General features: G+C 45.4%; 1 pseudogene; it reads left to right on the top strand.

Annotated features, from left to right (window-relative positions):
- The first annotated feature begins 3,972 nt into the window (after positions 1-3,972).
- On the top strand, positions 3,973-7,790 carry LOC124663132 (annotated as a pseudogene).
- Positions 7,791-15,376: the final 7,586 nt, after the last annotated feature.

Raw genomic sequence — 15,376 nt, 5'->3', positions numbered from 1 at the left:
TTGCTATTTCGGGCAAAGATGAGTCTCTTGGCACAATTGTGAGCCGCGTGGATCGAGTCAGTTAGCAACTTATTTTTGGCTAGAAGAAACTTATTAGGCCAAATTTTAGATGGCCTACCCGAAAACCCGAAAAGGTAGGTTCACAACTCTAGGCCGACATTTCCTATTCGTCGCCTAACATAGGAGTGATTTGCTTCCGCCCAGTGGCAGACCTATGTATTTTTTTTTTGCGAGAAAGCACTGATTATATTAACCAACGGTTCTTACAGAACAGCCCAGAGCAAAGATAAAAATTACAACTAGGTCCCTCTGGACCCCGATGCCGTATACGAAGACGAGAACGTCACGCCGGCGCGCCGCCGCACCACCTTCCCTCAGCCTTGGAACGGAAGGATCCCCTGCACGGACGGGAAGTCGACGCCACTCGGCTCGAGAGAGCCTCCGCCCTGCTTCGTCTCCGCCACCGACGAGGTCAACACCAACAGCCACCTTCTTCTTCTTTATTCCCCAGATCCGGCACCACACAGGATCTGGCCGGGGCACGAGGCACGGCGCGGATCCACCGATTCGCAGGCGCCAGGCATGCCGGTGAGCCACCACGGAGCTCCACGAAGCGCCGGAGTCGGAGAAGACACCCACCTGCATAGGAAGCAAAACCGACAGCCCCTTCTTCTCCAAGGCGCCGCCGGCTGCAGCCCCACCCTCAACTACCCTATCTACAGAAACAAAACTGGGCCATGGCCCGCCCAGCTCAACCCAAAACACTTAATAGTGGGAAGAAAAAATGGCTCAAAAATACAAAAATATATGGTATTCTTTGGGCTGGCCCGCCCAACAGTTGTGATGTAGTTTCGCTACTGCTCCCGCCTCAAGGTTTTTGATGAAGGTTCGGGGCCCATTTACATGGTACTACATCTGTTTTGGGAAGCTTCTAGAGGTTTCCTGCAGTTTTCACGGGTTTTATTGGTTTTTCCCTAGTTTCTGATGGGTTTTCTCGATTTTGACCGCTTTTTCACGGTCTTTCTGTTTTCCTTCTATTGTTTGTTTTATTTTCCCTTTTTTTTATGTAATACCATTCTATTTTTTATGTTTTTTTACTTTACCTTCTATATGCTATTTTTGAAAAATTTAGGTTTGAAAATGGTTCAAATATTAAAATGCCATATTTAAAAATATTGAATTTAAATTGTTCTTTTAAAAATTGTTTAAATTTGAAAAGTATCAAGATTTTAAAATTCGAATTATTTAAATTGATCAAAATTTGAAATTTAAAATTCAAAATTTGTTCATATTTTACAAATTTTAAATCTAAAAATATTCAATTCAGACAGTTGTTCAATTTTGAAAAAAGAAAAGGTAAAATGGAAAACAAAATAATAAAACTATAAAAAATGAAAAGATAAAAGAAAAAAAATAAAAAGAAAACAATACCTATTAGGCGGGCCGTATCCGGAGCGGCCGAGGAAAACCGCTGCAGACGGGAGCGAAATGCTCCCACAGCATGCGGCAAATAGGGCCCCCCTCTCTTGGCCTTGTCCACAATCAGTACTTCTACAACTAGACTTGAAGTGTGCCGTTAAACTTGCTTCCATTTTTCCCGGTAGGAGTAGGGGCCTTTTCAGTTCACCTTTTTTTTTTTTTGAGGGAAACTACCGTCCATTAAGATGCAGCATGGACCTCTCTCATTACATGAAAAGTAAAATCCACAGGGGGTAAGCCCAACCACACATGGCGTCCAGCTGAGAGCGTCGTCGCCATACAAGCAAGGTTGTGTGCGTCGGTATTTGATTTCCGGCCTTCATGGCGGAAGGAGACACCCCCTCTCTACCTCGCCATCTGCTGAACTTCCTTGATAATGTGATTGAACCGCCCCAGAGTAGAGCCTGCTAGTCCCTGCACCACTTCCATGCAGTCCGAAGCAATCATCACGTCGCCAATGCTCAGGTCCGCCGCCAGCGCCAGGCTCTCCCGGCAGGCCATCGCCTCCAGACTTCCCGGGTCCGTGACACCATCATACACCACGGCTGACGCCCCTAGGAAGGCACCCTCTGGCGACCAACAAACAGCGCTGGCCGAGCCCCTGCACCTCGTCTTGGCTACAGCTCCGTCAGTATTGATCTTGTACTGTCCCAACGGAGGAGGCAACCAACGCGGCACCGTCGCCTGTGCTCCACCCGAGACCTTCTCCTTTTTATTCTCGCACTCTCCTAGATCCTTTATAAATGACTCGATGAAACAATGTGTCGATAGAGGGCTCTGGTAAATCTCCTCATGGATCGCCTTCCGCCGCGCATGCCATAACGCCCAAAGGGTGATCACCATATGCACGAACTCTGCCTGGCCGAGAGTTTTCATCATCACAAACAACCACTGTCTGGTTGAGGGTTCAGCCGTAAGACTGATGTGCTCCACAATGGATGACTCTGTCAAGGCCCAAACACAACGCGACATATTACACTCGATGAGTGAATGGCGCCAAGAGTCCTCCTGCCCACATATCGAGCAGCATGGAGATGGAGCCATATTTCTTCTGTGACGAACATCACCGGTGGATAAGGAGCAATGAGCCAGCCTCCACAAAAATATGCGCACCTTAGATGGTACTTTGCACTTCCAAAGGTCAGTCCACTCCTTTCCCTCCGTCTGAGACGACGACGCCGCCGGTCGCCTCTCAACATAATCCTCTCGAGCCTTTTTAACAGTAACCAAAGCTCTGTATGCTGATCTTACGGAGAATACCCCAGACTTTTCGAAATGCCAAGCCCAAAAGTCCTCCTGCACACGCATACATAAAGGAATTCCTCTAATTACTTCCACGTTCATAGGGAGAAAGAATTCATGTAGCTTCTCCACGTTCCACGCAGCAGTACTGCGATCAATGTAGTCACTTACTAGACCTGGAGCATCTGCCTTGATTGGTGCAACCGGGGTGAGACGCACATCCCTCGGTAGCCAGTTGTCGTGCCAATCATCAGTGGTGGTACCATCACCAATCCTACGAATCAAGCCCAACTTCAAGGTATCTCGCCCTTCAAGGATCGCCCTCCATATCTGGGACGGATGTGACCCCAACCTAGCTGACAGAAGATCCGTACCAGGGAAATACACCGCCTTTAGCACTCTTGCGCTCAACGAGGACGACTCCTGAAGAAGGCGCCAAGCCTGGCATGCAAGAAGTGAGAGGTTGAAGAGTTCGATGTCACAGAACCCCAGCCCTCCCATATGCTTCGGTTGGGTCATCTTCTCCCATGACACCCAACTCGTTCTCCGTTTTCCCACTTTGCTGCCCCACCAAAATTTCCCCAGCATGTCATTGATATGATCACACAACCCCTGAGGTAGTTTGAAACATGACATTGAAAAGGTTGGCACTGCTTGCGCGATAGACTTAATAAGGATCTCCTTCCCGCCCACCTTGCTCCAACCATCCCAACACCTTCTTCCAAACCTTATCTTTCAGGTATTTGAAAGCCCCATTCTTGGATCGGTCCACTCCTGATGGCATACCAAGATATTTCTCGCTCAGAGTTTCCCTGTGAACATCGAGCTCATTTTTGACACTCTCTTTAATAGCTGTTGGACATCTCTCTTACTAAAGAAAATAGAAGATTTATCCATATTAATTCGCTAACCTGATGCATCACTCCCTCCGACGCATATAAATGCCTTTTCAGTTCACCTATGAATGGGAGAACGAGCCTTCCAGGCCCAACCCAAGTAGCCTACTGAGTTAGCTTTTTTTGTGTGTGTGTCTGAGTTAGCTTAGCCTAGCCAGTGTGGTGTTTCCGAATTCTTGCTTTCAAAACGAGGCAAATATCAAGAGAGTGCTAAGACCGACTATTTGTATTTACTTGGACAAATACCAAGTTTGCTACGAAGTCCATGGTCTACGTACACTCCGCTTTACTCGGTGAGTGCTAAGACCGACTATTTGTATTTACTTGGACAAATACCAAGTTTGCTACGAAGTCCATGGTCTACGTACACTCCGCTTTACTCGGTGATTAGCTCATTTTGGACTAGACTAGACTGGAAAATTAGTGTTGTCAAAGCAAAGGTTGTCCATCCAGATCTGGGCTCTGCGGTGCGGACACAGAGTCGAGTGCGCTCACGCAGCTGTGGAGGTAGGAAAAAGTCCAAAATAAACCTTAAAGTTGTAGGCAAAAGATAAATCGAATCTCGAAGTCGGAATCCCTGAAATTGGCACTCTGAACTCTGTAATCCTGATCTATTTAGGACCCTGAGTCCCTTTGCCAAACGGGGTTCGGTGACGCGGCTAGGATTTCGGTTCGGAAGAGAGAAGTGACCGAATGGATGCACGTCTGGGCCAAAATAAGTTGGGCCACTTGAGTCAGGCCCATTTGTCGTCTCCATTTAGCGCAGCAAGCAGCCCACACCCAGGTCAGTCTAGGTGTCGTGTGGTATTCTTCCTTAGCTTCTAGACGGCCATGGCGACGGGCAGTTGATGGACGGCGGCAACGATCGTGACCGTTGGAGATCGATCGTGAGGTGTTCACCTCAAGCTGCCTCACAAGGCTGCACATTTCCAGCGCTGACTTGTTCCCCGGTTTCTTTAACCAGCTCGAAACAGGCTGCCCAGCACTGGAGTATCTGTTTGCCTCATCATGGACCATGAGATTTTCTCCAAGACGCTCAAGGTTCTCATCCTCTCTGAACAAGTTGCGTTCGATGACCAGGCTTCTATTTCGGCTCCAAGTCTCATTTATCTGTCCATTGAGGGTGACATTCGAGGGAGCAGGCTACCTATACTAATTACTAAAGAACATGGCATCTCTAGAGGCCGCATCAGCCGTGATTTCGGGAGCATTCACAGATTGTGATGCTGATGGCATCAGGCAGTTCTGGGAGGCCTCTCTAATGTTACAAGTTTGGATTTCGGTTACTGGGATCAAAAAGTAAGCTTCTGCAACCTCACAAGACACACGCCTCTCGGGTTGCCCCCTCCAGGCGACCAGGGAGGCGAAACCCTAGTCGCGCCGCCGCCTCCCCCGGCCGTCCTCTACCTCCTCGTCGCCCCTAGAGGCGCCGCCGGGCTAAGCCCACGACGCCGGTGAAGGGGGCGGCGGGGATCTGGGCCCTCGCCCCCCGTGCGGAAGATCGGTGGAGGAACTTCGCGCTGGGTTCGCCGTGGCCGGTGGGGCTGCTCGGTGGCTCTCCCGTCGCCGTTGGCTGGCCTCTGGCCTAGCCGGAGGTAAGGGAGGGTGCTGCCGGCGGTGTCCTCGGAGGGGACTCTGGACCTCAGGGCGGCGGCCCTGATCTGGTGGACGGCGCCGGCTCTGCGGCGAGCGGTGGCTGTGAGTGCTTGCCCTCCTCTCTGGTCGTGCGGACGGCGGAGGGGTGGCGGGCGTCCGGTGTGGCCGGGAGCTGCCGCCGGCCTCTCGTGCCTCGTCCCCGAAAGATCCCCTTTTCCGGCCGGTGAAACCTGCATCCCATGGTCAGATCTGCTTGCTCTGGTTTGCTGGATGGTGGCGGGAGGCTCGGGACCGGGGAAACCTGTGGCCGGCGGTGGCCACGACGTTGGCGACGCTCCTGGCGCCGTTTCCCTCCTTGGAGGCAGCGTTGAGATCCCTTGTTTCTTCCCCACCCACACCCCTGCCCGGGGTGAAAACCCTATTTCCTCGTGTGGGCGTTGGCGGCATTGCGATGGCGTTCCCTTCCTGGAGGCTTCGTCTGAGGATTGCAGGGGTGGTTGGCGGGTTTCGGTTGGTCGTGGTGGTGCTTGGCAGTGCGTTCTCTCCTTTGTCAACCCTGCGCTTGGCCAGGTTGATGCTCTTGTTTGCCGGTCTTCGTGGTGCGCCGACGCCCAGCAGCTTGCGTCCTCCTCATGGTGGTGCCGAGGAGGCTAACGACGCTCGTCGGGAGCTCTCTGTTAGTAGCCGACTTGCCCACTTCCATGTTCTTTGGGTGTTCTTACTATGGTTTGCTCTTGGGAGAGTTTCTCTGTTTGCCGACGGCGGCGCTCTTTGGACCGGGGCGAGAGGGAAGGGTCCCTCTTCGGAGTCAGAGGCCATGAGTTGGACACTAATCACTCTTCTGGAAGCTGGCGAGCTCGTTCCTTCCGCTGATGGTGCTTCCTTCTAGCTTTGTTTCTTCCTCTGGTGTCTGCTCGGGTAGACGATGGCCTTAGTGTTCATAGTTTGTGCTTTTCTCTTTGGTTTGTAAGCTGTGTATGCCTTGTTGCACTCTGTATCTGCCGTTTTGGCTTTATTAATTTAAAGCTGGGCTTTGGCCTTATGTTTAAAAAAAGTAAGCTTCTTGATTTCACATCACTGTCCATGATGCCTTTTTTTTCGTACATCTCATTGATTTTGAGATATACCTAGGCATGTCTTGTTTTGTTGTTGTTGTTGTCTTGACCCCTCTCTATTAAACAAGACAACTCATTGCATACTATAAGTGCAAACCTAGCATCTTGATAATGATAGGATGATCAATATTGTCTCGTGTCCACTAAATATATTCTATTTCATATACTCATTTTGTACATTCACAACTTGTTGATCAACATATTTTAGTCTGACTTTAAATTCATAATAAAACTTAATCATTTCCTAATCATTCTTACTACAATATCTGGGTTATATTGTAGCTTCAGTTAGCATTCCTTTGAAAAGATGTGAAACATATGAGGCAACATATGAATGTAAAGTGTTTAAGCTATTGCTGTGACTCACAACTCTTATGAAACACAAAACAGGCTGGACCGGTATAACAGATTATCATGGGAAGTGTTATAAATGCGACAAGCAAATAACGAAGAACGATAAAAGAAAACGCAGCGGAGACACGATATTTAACGTGGAAAACCCCTTCCAACACAGAAGGGAAAAAAACTACGGACGCCAGCCAGCAAAACTTCACTATATCGGGGAGTGTTTACAAACGCCGTGGGTTATCTTATAGTCTGATAAACCCTAGCCGGCGGCTTACAAGATGTATATATAGGCTGTGGCAACGATTCGGCCCAAGCCTACCGGCGACGGGCCTCGCTCCGCTCGTCAGAAGTTAGGCTCCCTTTAGAATATGAATTTGGATCACAATATAACAGGAAGCGGCTATGGTGATTTAAGTAACATATTCTCCATATTAATGATATTCTCTCTAGGAAAAGTACTACAATCTAATATGTGGTATTATTGGTTAAAGTGATTCCTCGCTGTGCTGCTATTTTTTCATATCCAATGTGCTCTAAAGATATATTACTTCTACCTGTAAGCTTTTTAGTGGGCAGTGAATCAGACACAGTAGTCACGTACTGTTAGCTCCCTCCTGATATTCTTGGCAAGTTTGGCTGAATCAGAAGAAGAATGTGTAGAACATTGCATGGGTTTGATATTTGTCCTAATCCTTTGAATCGTTTGCAGCTGACCATGGAAAAGAATTTTCAATGGTGTCCAAGATTCAGCAAACTTGTAAACCTGACTCTAAACTGCTCCTGTGTGCACGCCGAGTTTTATGCGCTAATAGTCTTCCTTCAGAACTCACCCAATGTGAAGAAGCTAACTCTCAAGCTAAACCAGGTATGTGTTCTTGGTTTCGTTATTCAGTGAATGTTTATGCATGTACCATGAAGAAAAAACCAATAATTTTTGTCTTGCTAGGATTATGAATCTGCAATCATGGGTGAGCTAGAGGACAGATGATTTACATGTGAGCAGCTTCAGATTGTTAAAATCAAATGCTGGGAGACAAGTGAGATGCTACCTAGGGTGACTCAGTTTTTGCATGCTAGTGGCATAAAGTCTGATCAGATGTGTATCAGGAACTAAGTCCGATGCATCAGTCACCAGAAATAACTCCGATGTTTCAGGTCCCAGGGCAGCTGAAATGACATGGGATCACTTGTTGACTTGTCATCACACGCAAACAAGATGTCCTCTTGGATCTACATTGCATCATCGCTTTGGTTTAGTCTGAAACTATTCTGCTAGCTCATTCGGATTTTAATTTTTTACGGGATGCATACTAGTGTTGTCGTGAGATGCATGGCTGTGCAATGCTGCAGAAAACTTTACGTTACCTTCTCCATTGTTTGTGAAACAATAATGTTCCATGTCATGCTTTTATGAAATTTGGTATTTAATATTTATAGCTTTTATGCTGCCCAACCTATTATGATGTTCCTGCGAGACTAAATTGCACGGTCATATGTAAACATAGTATTCCCGTCATCTACTTACGTCTATGTACAATGTCGTGCACTCACATAATAATGTCAACCGCATAAGACTTTCGTGAAAGCTAAGGTCAACCATGCAAGTCTGCAAGACAAAAGAAGTACAAGCATCCCATATTCAGTTTCACATAAAACATGAATGCCTTGGATTTTCTGTCCAAAATGAAGGCAACATTTTTGTAGTCACATTACAAAAAAATCCTCCCCTTGCCTGGCCAGCGGATTTTTTTGGACGGCACAAGCTATAGTCACCAGCAAAAAATATTTTAACCGGATTCCCGATGCCTAGCAAGGCCGGTGCACAGAATTCTGTTGTGCTAGATGGCATGCCAGCGAAAAAATACGCCATGGTCGCCGGCAAGCAAATCCGACACCACGGAAGGCAAGGCCGACACCACGAAATGTGATCACGATGATCCAGGGTTAATATGTGGTATATTTTCTTTTCGATAAAGGAGCATAGCCCCAGCCTCTGCATCAATAGATGCACACGGCTTGCTTTATTAATAACAAAGTATCAAGTCACAATAGATCCATTATCACTTATTACAATCACGGAAAAGCTAGGGTCGATACATGAATCAACCAGCTGAATATATGGCAAATAGAGAAGCTATGCATTTGCTATTATATTAAGATGCTGTCACCCAATAGTCTGGAAAAAGAAGTCCTGAGCAACGGCTAGCATCCAGTTGCATCCAATAACCATAGCCTCCCGCTATTCCATTTGGAGGAGTAAAACCCATTGCTGAATTGAATGAGCAGCTCGCCGGATAACCTGCAAAAATTTGTTTCATTTTGTATGTTAAAGATAATATCATTTCTAGTTCTCCAAATAGCCCAACAAAGGGCGGAAACACCAATTCGAATTTTATGTTTATCCTCTTTCCTCACCCCATTCAACCATCTACCAAACATATTAGTAATATTAGCTGGCGGAGAAATGTTATAAGTAAGGTACATCATACGCCAAACTATCTTCGCAAAAGGGCATTCAATAAACACATGATTAACGGTTTCCATCGAATCACAAAAACAACAATTTTGAGATCCCTTCCACTTTCATTTAGCTAAATTATCCTTAGTTAAAAGCACCTTATTACTAAGGAACCACATAATTTTTTTTAATTTTCAAGGGAATCTTTAAATTCCATAGATACCTGCGAAGATAAACAATATGTCTATTCATCCAATCAAGGTACATAGACTAAACTGAAAAATGCCGGAATACGTAAGCTTCCAAATAAACATATCAGGTTTCAGATGTTAAATCAATTGTAATCAATCATTGGCATAGATGTAACAATTGCACCCACTTATTATCATTCAACCCCCTTCTAAAAGAAATATTGATAGGTTTAGTAGCAAACACAGTCGATACTAACAGATTTTTATGTTGAAAGATATTATACAGTGCTGGATATTGATTAGATAATGGCGTGTCTCTCAGCCACACATCCTCCCAGAACCTAGCAGATGTTCCATCCCCCACTCTGAAATAACCTCTCTGGAAGAAATCATCTTTCACATGCAGGAGACCCTTCTAAAAAGGTGAATCAGTCGGTTTGACCTCTACTTGTGATAATGTTTTATTTTTAAGGTATTTGTTACTTAAGAGCTGCTGCCACATACCCTCCTCTGAAAGAAGTTTAAACAACCATTTGCTTAATAAGCATTTGTTCTTTAATTCCAATACCTCAATACCCAACCCACCTTGATCCTTTGGTCTACACAAAATATTTCATTTAGATAATCTATATTTCTTCTCGTGTTCATGAGATTGCCAGAAAAAATTTGATCTATAGTAATCAAACCTCTTACTCACCCCAATTGGGATATCCAAGAAGGAGAGCATAAACATAGGAAGACTTGTAAGAACCGAATTAATCAGGACCAACCTATCAACATAAGACAACAGTTTACTACGCCAACACCCCAATTTGGAGGCAAACCGAGTTTCATTGAGGTTCCACTCTGGATTCCGCAAAGTCCTATAATGTACCGGAATCCCAAGTACCTCAAAGGTAAGGTTCCAGACTCACAGCCAAAAATATATCTATAATGTTCCTCCATATCCCTTGCCTTACCAAAAGCAAAAATTTTACTCTTATGGAAGTTAATTTTTAAACCCGATAATTGTTCAAAAATGCATAGGACTAGTTTCATATTAACAGCCTTGGCAATGTCATGTTCCAAAAACAAAACCGTATCATCCGCATACTTTAAAATGGAGATTCCACCATCAATCAGATGTGGCAGAAAATTCCCCACTTTACCTTCATCCTTAGCCCTAGCAATAAGAATCGCTAACATATCAGCGACAATATTATAAAGTATTGGGGATAAAGGATCTCCCTGGCGTAGTCCTTTCCTAGTTTGAAAATTATGTCCAATAACATCATTAACTCTTATACCGACATTCCCACCTTGCACAAATTGCTTTATTCTATCACACCAAATAGGATCAAATCCCTTCATACGTAAAACTTGTTGTAGAAAAGGCCATTTAACCTTATCATATGCCTTTTTCAAAGTAAATTTTAAAAATCACCCCATCTAGTTTTCTTCTATGCATTTCATGAATTGTCTCATGAAGAACTATCACTCCTTCTAGAATGTGTCTTCCAGGGATAAAAGCCATCTGTGTAGGTCTAATTACTTTTTGAGCAACCTCATAAATACGGTTTGTGGCAACTTTAGTAAATATCTTAAAACTCACATTGAGCAAGCATATGGGCCAATATTGTTGAATCTGAGTTGCATTTTTATTTTTTAGGTAGTAAAGTAATCACCCCAGAATTCAGCTTATACATAGGCAAATCCCCCTTCTGAAAGCTCTCAAATAAAGCCATCAGATCATTTTTAATAACCCCCCCCCCGCCAAAATGTTGGTAAAACTCCGCAGGGAAGCCATCAGGTCCAAGTGATTTATAATGTTCCATCTGAAAAATATCATCATGAACCTCCTCCATTGAGAATTTGCAATTAGCACTGTATTCTCCTCCGCCGACAACTGCGGGATATCTTCAGTTCTGTCTTGATCCAACGAGACCGAACTACGATCTGGATTACCAAATAACTTTTTATAATACTCCGAAATGTATGACCTTAGATTATCGTCCCCAACAATGGTACCCTCATTTTGTTCATGTTGATAATTTTTTTTCTTCTATATTTACCATTCACTATGAGGTGGAAATATTTTGTATTATCGCTCCTTCCTGGATGTACTTTACTTTAGCCCTTTGTGCCCACTTAATCTCTTCCTCTCTACGGAACTTATTTAAATTTTCATTAGCTTTTTTAACTCATTGCGCTCAACAAGTGATAACGGCATCGTTTCCGCCTTAATATCCATTGTGTCTATAATGTTCAAAAGCCGTTCCTTCTCCCTCTTGTATTTTCCACTTAAATTCTTTGCCCAACCATGTAAAAATTGGCACAAATGCCTTATTTTATTTTTCCACGTTTGAATTGGAGTCTTTCCAATGGGGCCGGCCGCCCATTCATTTGCAATAAGCTCATAGAACCCCTCCTGTTCTAACCATGCCAACTCAAACGAGAAATACGGTTTATTACCTACATGTGCATGTATCCCCGCATCAATCAAAAGCGGTGTGTGGTCAAATCCAGAGCGACTCAAGGCCCGGACAGTGACCAAAGGGTATTTCTGTTCCCATTCAACACTTGCAAGTACCCTATCCAATTTTTCGTATGTAGGATTTTCTCTTCTACTTGCCCAGGTAAATTTCTGCCCAGACAAAGCAATTTCTCTTAGATTAAGATTCTCAATAATCACATTAAAAATAAATGGCCAGCGGGGATTGAAGTTATCATTACTTTTATCCTCTGGTTTTCTCAAAATATTAAAGTGCCCATCTAATAACATAGGCATCGTTTCAGATTCACAAGTACTCACTAATTCTGCAAGAAACTCATATTTATTTTTATCTTGTGCCGCACCATACACTGGCACAAGCAGCCACTGAAAACCATCTTTTTTAGAAGTGATAGACAACTTTCACACAGTAGTCTCCACTATCTACCCTATTGACCACCAGAGTGGTTGTGTTAATCCCTACAAGAATTCCTCCAGACCTCCCATGTGGCGGCAAACAAAACCATGCAAACTCCTTACCCGCTGCTAAATCTCATAAAAAATATACCGCAAAATTAGACCATCCTATCTCTAGCACAGCGATAAAATCTAGGTCATACTCCCTTATCGATTCCTTAACAAACAAATGTTTTCCTGGATCTTTAAACCCTTCACTATTCCACGCCAGTCCTTTCAGATTTGTCATTGTAATTTTGATGGTTTGATTCTAATACGGTTACTCCTTTTAGCATTTTTCTTATCATACGGTTTCTTTTTGCGTTGTTTTCTCTTCCTAGTAACAACCTGAGAATCTGCACATCGACATCACTCAGAATGTTTTCCGCTTCCAAATCATCACATAGGTCAGACGCACGTGAAACCGCTAGACAAAGAGAAGCATTTTCATGATTTTTTCCGATTGATCATTACATTTTAACATAGTGAGTGATCTCTGTAGCTCATAATCTTTTATTAACTTAGCTGACTTAATGCAATCGGAATGAGAAACACCAAAAGAAACCCCCAATGACATAGCATTATCAATAATTTGATCCTCCGAAAAAGACGTAATGGAGGTTGGTTTCGAGGTAGACATACCTATCACTGGCGTCTTCGCACGTTTCTTTGCGATCATCATCGCCCTCTCCATTTGCGTCATATCAGCATTAGGCTGGGTTCGCAGTCTTCCACTCGACCGCACATCCCGCCTCGCCTCCTCCTGAATCCCCTCAAAAGCAACAATTTGCTCGTTAGTATACTGCATGGTCTTCGGCACCTCTTTATTCATACCAACGGGAGTGTGTGCAGCGACATAATCTCCCTGTAAAGCATGGTTTGTTTGCTCAAAATTCAAATCACAATTATCTGTATCAAGATAAACACACGGTGCTTTTTTCACCTTAATTTGCTTGATCGACGTGATTGTCGTGGTTGTCGGCGTCGCTACGGGCGTGTGCATGGAGCTGTCATATCCATGCAACATGGGCCAAGCTGCCGCTGTGCCACCGCCCAAAGGCGCTCTGGGCCGTGAACCATCGGCGTTCCTGCCCGCCCGTCGCTGCATGCCCCGGGGCGCATGCACCATGCAGCCCCGGCGTGATCGACGTCGGATGCAGCACACCATCGCCGACGCTCGGGGGATTTGGTCCATACACCAAATGAAGCATCTCGGCAGGCGCATATTTCTGACTAGTAAGAGGAGAGATCGGCAAATACTCATCGATCTCCTCCGTCACAGTACTAAAAGCAGAAAAAAGATGTTTAAGACTAATACAAGCTTTATGAACTAAATAATACATCATCATACCTACGTGATAGTGGCATATGGAGTTATGGACCGATCAGACGCGCATCACTCACATGAACCAAGTCCTATATATGCAGGGCATCCTGTCATTCACCTCGCAAGCAAACATGGTGCCCTCTTATGTTTACATTGGTTCTCTCTAGTTTAGTTGGAAGGAACTTTGCATGCATGTTTGCTGCCATCGTCTTTTTTAACACCGTAGGTAGAATCAACATAATAAATTAGAAGGATTTTTTTTAGGGAAAATTTGAAGGATATTGTGCTGATGGCGAGACATAAGAAACTTAATTACATGAGACGTCTACTCTGCGGTGCTAAAAAACTTACCGGGAGAAGGTTATGTTGTTTTAGACATACATGCATGATTGCCCGTTCTTATTTGATCTTGGGTTGGTCCAATGACCCATATTTTTCTTGAAACTGTTGTTTTTAGATCATTGGATTGTAACTTCATGTATAGATGAGTGATGTTAAGATGCATGTCCGCAACGCTGCAGAAAACATGCCGTTGCCTTTTTGGTTGTTTTGAAACAAAAATGTTTCCGGTCATGTCATATCATCTTTGTTGAATTTGATATTCAGTCTTTATACCTTTTATATGCTCAACCTTGTATGATATGATCTCCATGTTAAGAATGAACGCTATATTGCACTTCATTTGTGAATGTAGTATTTCCCTTCACTGGCCTACATTTTTGTATAATTTGGCGCTTTCACATATAATAAATTAAACCGCACAAGATATATCCAAACAAGTACAAGTCTACAAGAAAATACAGTAAAGTACAGCGTGACGGCTTTAGGTGCATACTTAACATGAGTACTCCTACATTTTAGTAAAAAGAATTGTTTGTCTTGCTGAGATGAAGCGGAAAAATAATGCAGATTCTACTCTGGGAGGCCATTGCAACAATGTATCGTATTCACGTAAGCCCCGAGAACGTGATCTGGATGCTCAAAACAAAATTGTCCTTAGACAACCTGAAGCCCACACAGCTCGTGGCGGTACTTTTCCATGTCGGCGCCAAGCTTCTTCTTCAATGTCTCGAAGGCCAGTAGCGCCATGATGCTACCCGTGCCGGCAGGTTTCGACTTGGAGATCCCTTCACCGGGCGGGACGGCGGTGAGCTTCCCCACGACATTGCTCAGCGCTCCTACGCAGCTTCGGTCGTGCTCCCTCGCCAGGCGCTTCACGTCGTACAACGGCCGCCCGATAAGCTGATGCGCCATCTCCATGAAGGCGTTCAGGCTGTGCGGGAGCTTCTCGCCGTACATCATGGTCACGAAGTAGGCGACGTGGTAGGCGCCCGCGAACGTCGCCCAGGACGGCCGGGCTCTGATGAGGCCGGAGTCCCGAAGCAGCCAGCGGAGCCTGTACCCGTCAATGCCGGCCTCTGGAAGCCGGCTGAAGTCGACGCCGCAGGCGGCGAGGTAAGCGACGGACTTGGGGTCTCTCGCGTGTTTGGTGATGTCGAATCCCCGCAGGTTGAACTCCCAAGCGAAGCGCCGGCCGTCGTCGGTGCGGACGGCGATGCCCACCTGCAGCGGCCTGAGCAGGGCCACGTTGGCCCGAATGAGCTCGTACCGCTCCTCGGCGGTGAGGTCGCGGTGGTTCCGGCCGTTGCCGTGGACGAAGACGCAGCCAGGGTACTGGATGTTTAGGGCGACGTGCACGACGGTCGGCGCGATCTGGTGGAGGAGCCGTGATTCGGCCTTGAAATTGTCGGCCCACACCGAGCGCACGGCGCCGTCCATGCTGCTCGCCGGCGACCGG

This window comes from Lolium rigidum, chromosome 6, assembly GCF_022539505.1.
Source record: "Lolium rigidum isolate FL_2022 chromosome 6, APGP_CSIRO_Lrig_0.1, whole genome shotgun sequence".
NCBI classification, from domain to species: Eukaryota; Viridiplantae; Streptophyta; class Magnoliopsida; order Poales; family Poaceae; genus Lolium; species Lolium rigidum.
Note: the sequence above shows the minus strand (reverse complement) of the source record. Positions and strands in the feature narration are given on the sequence as shown.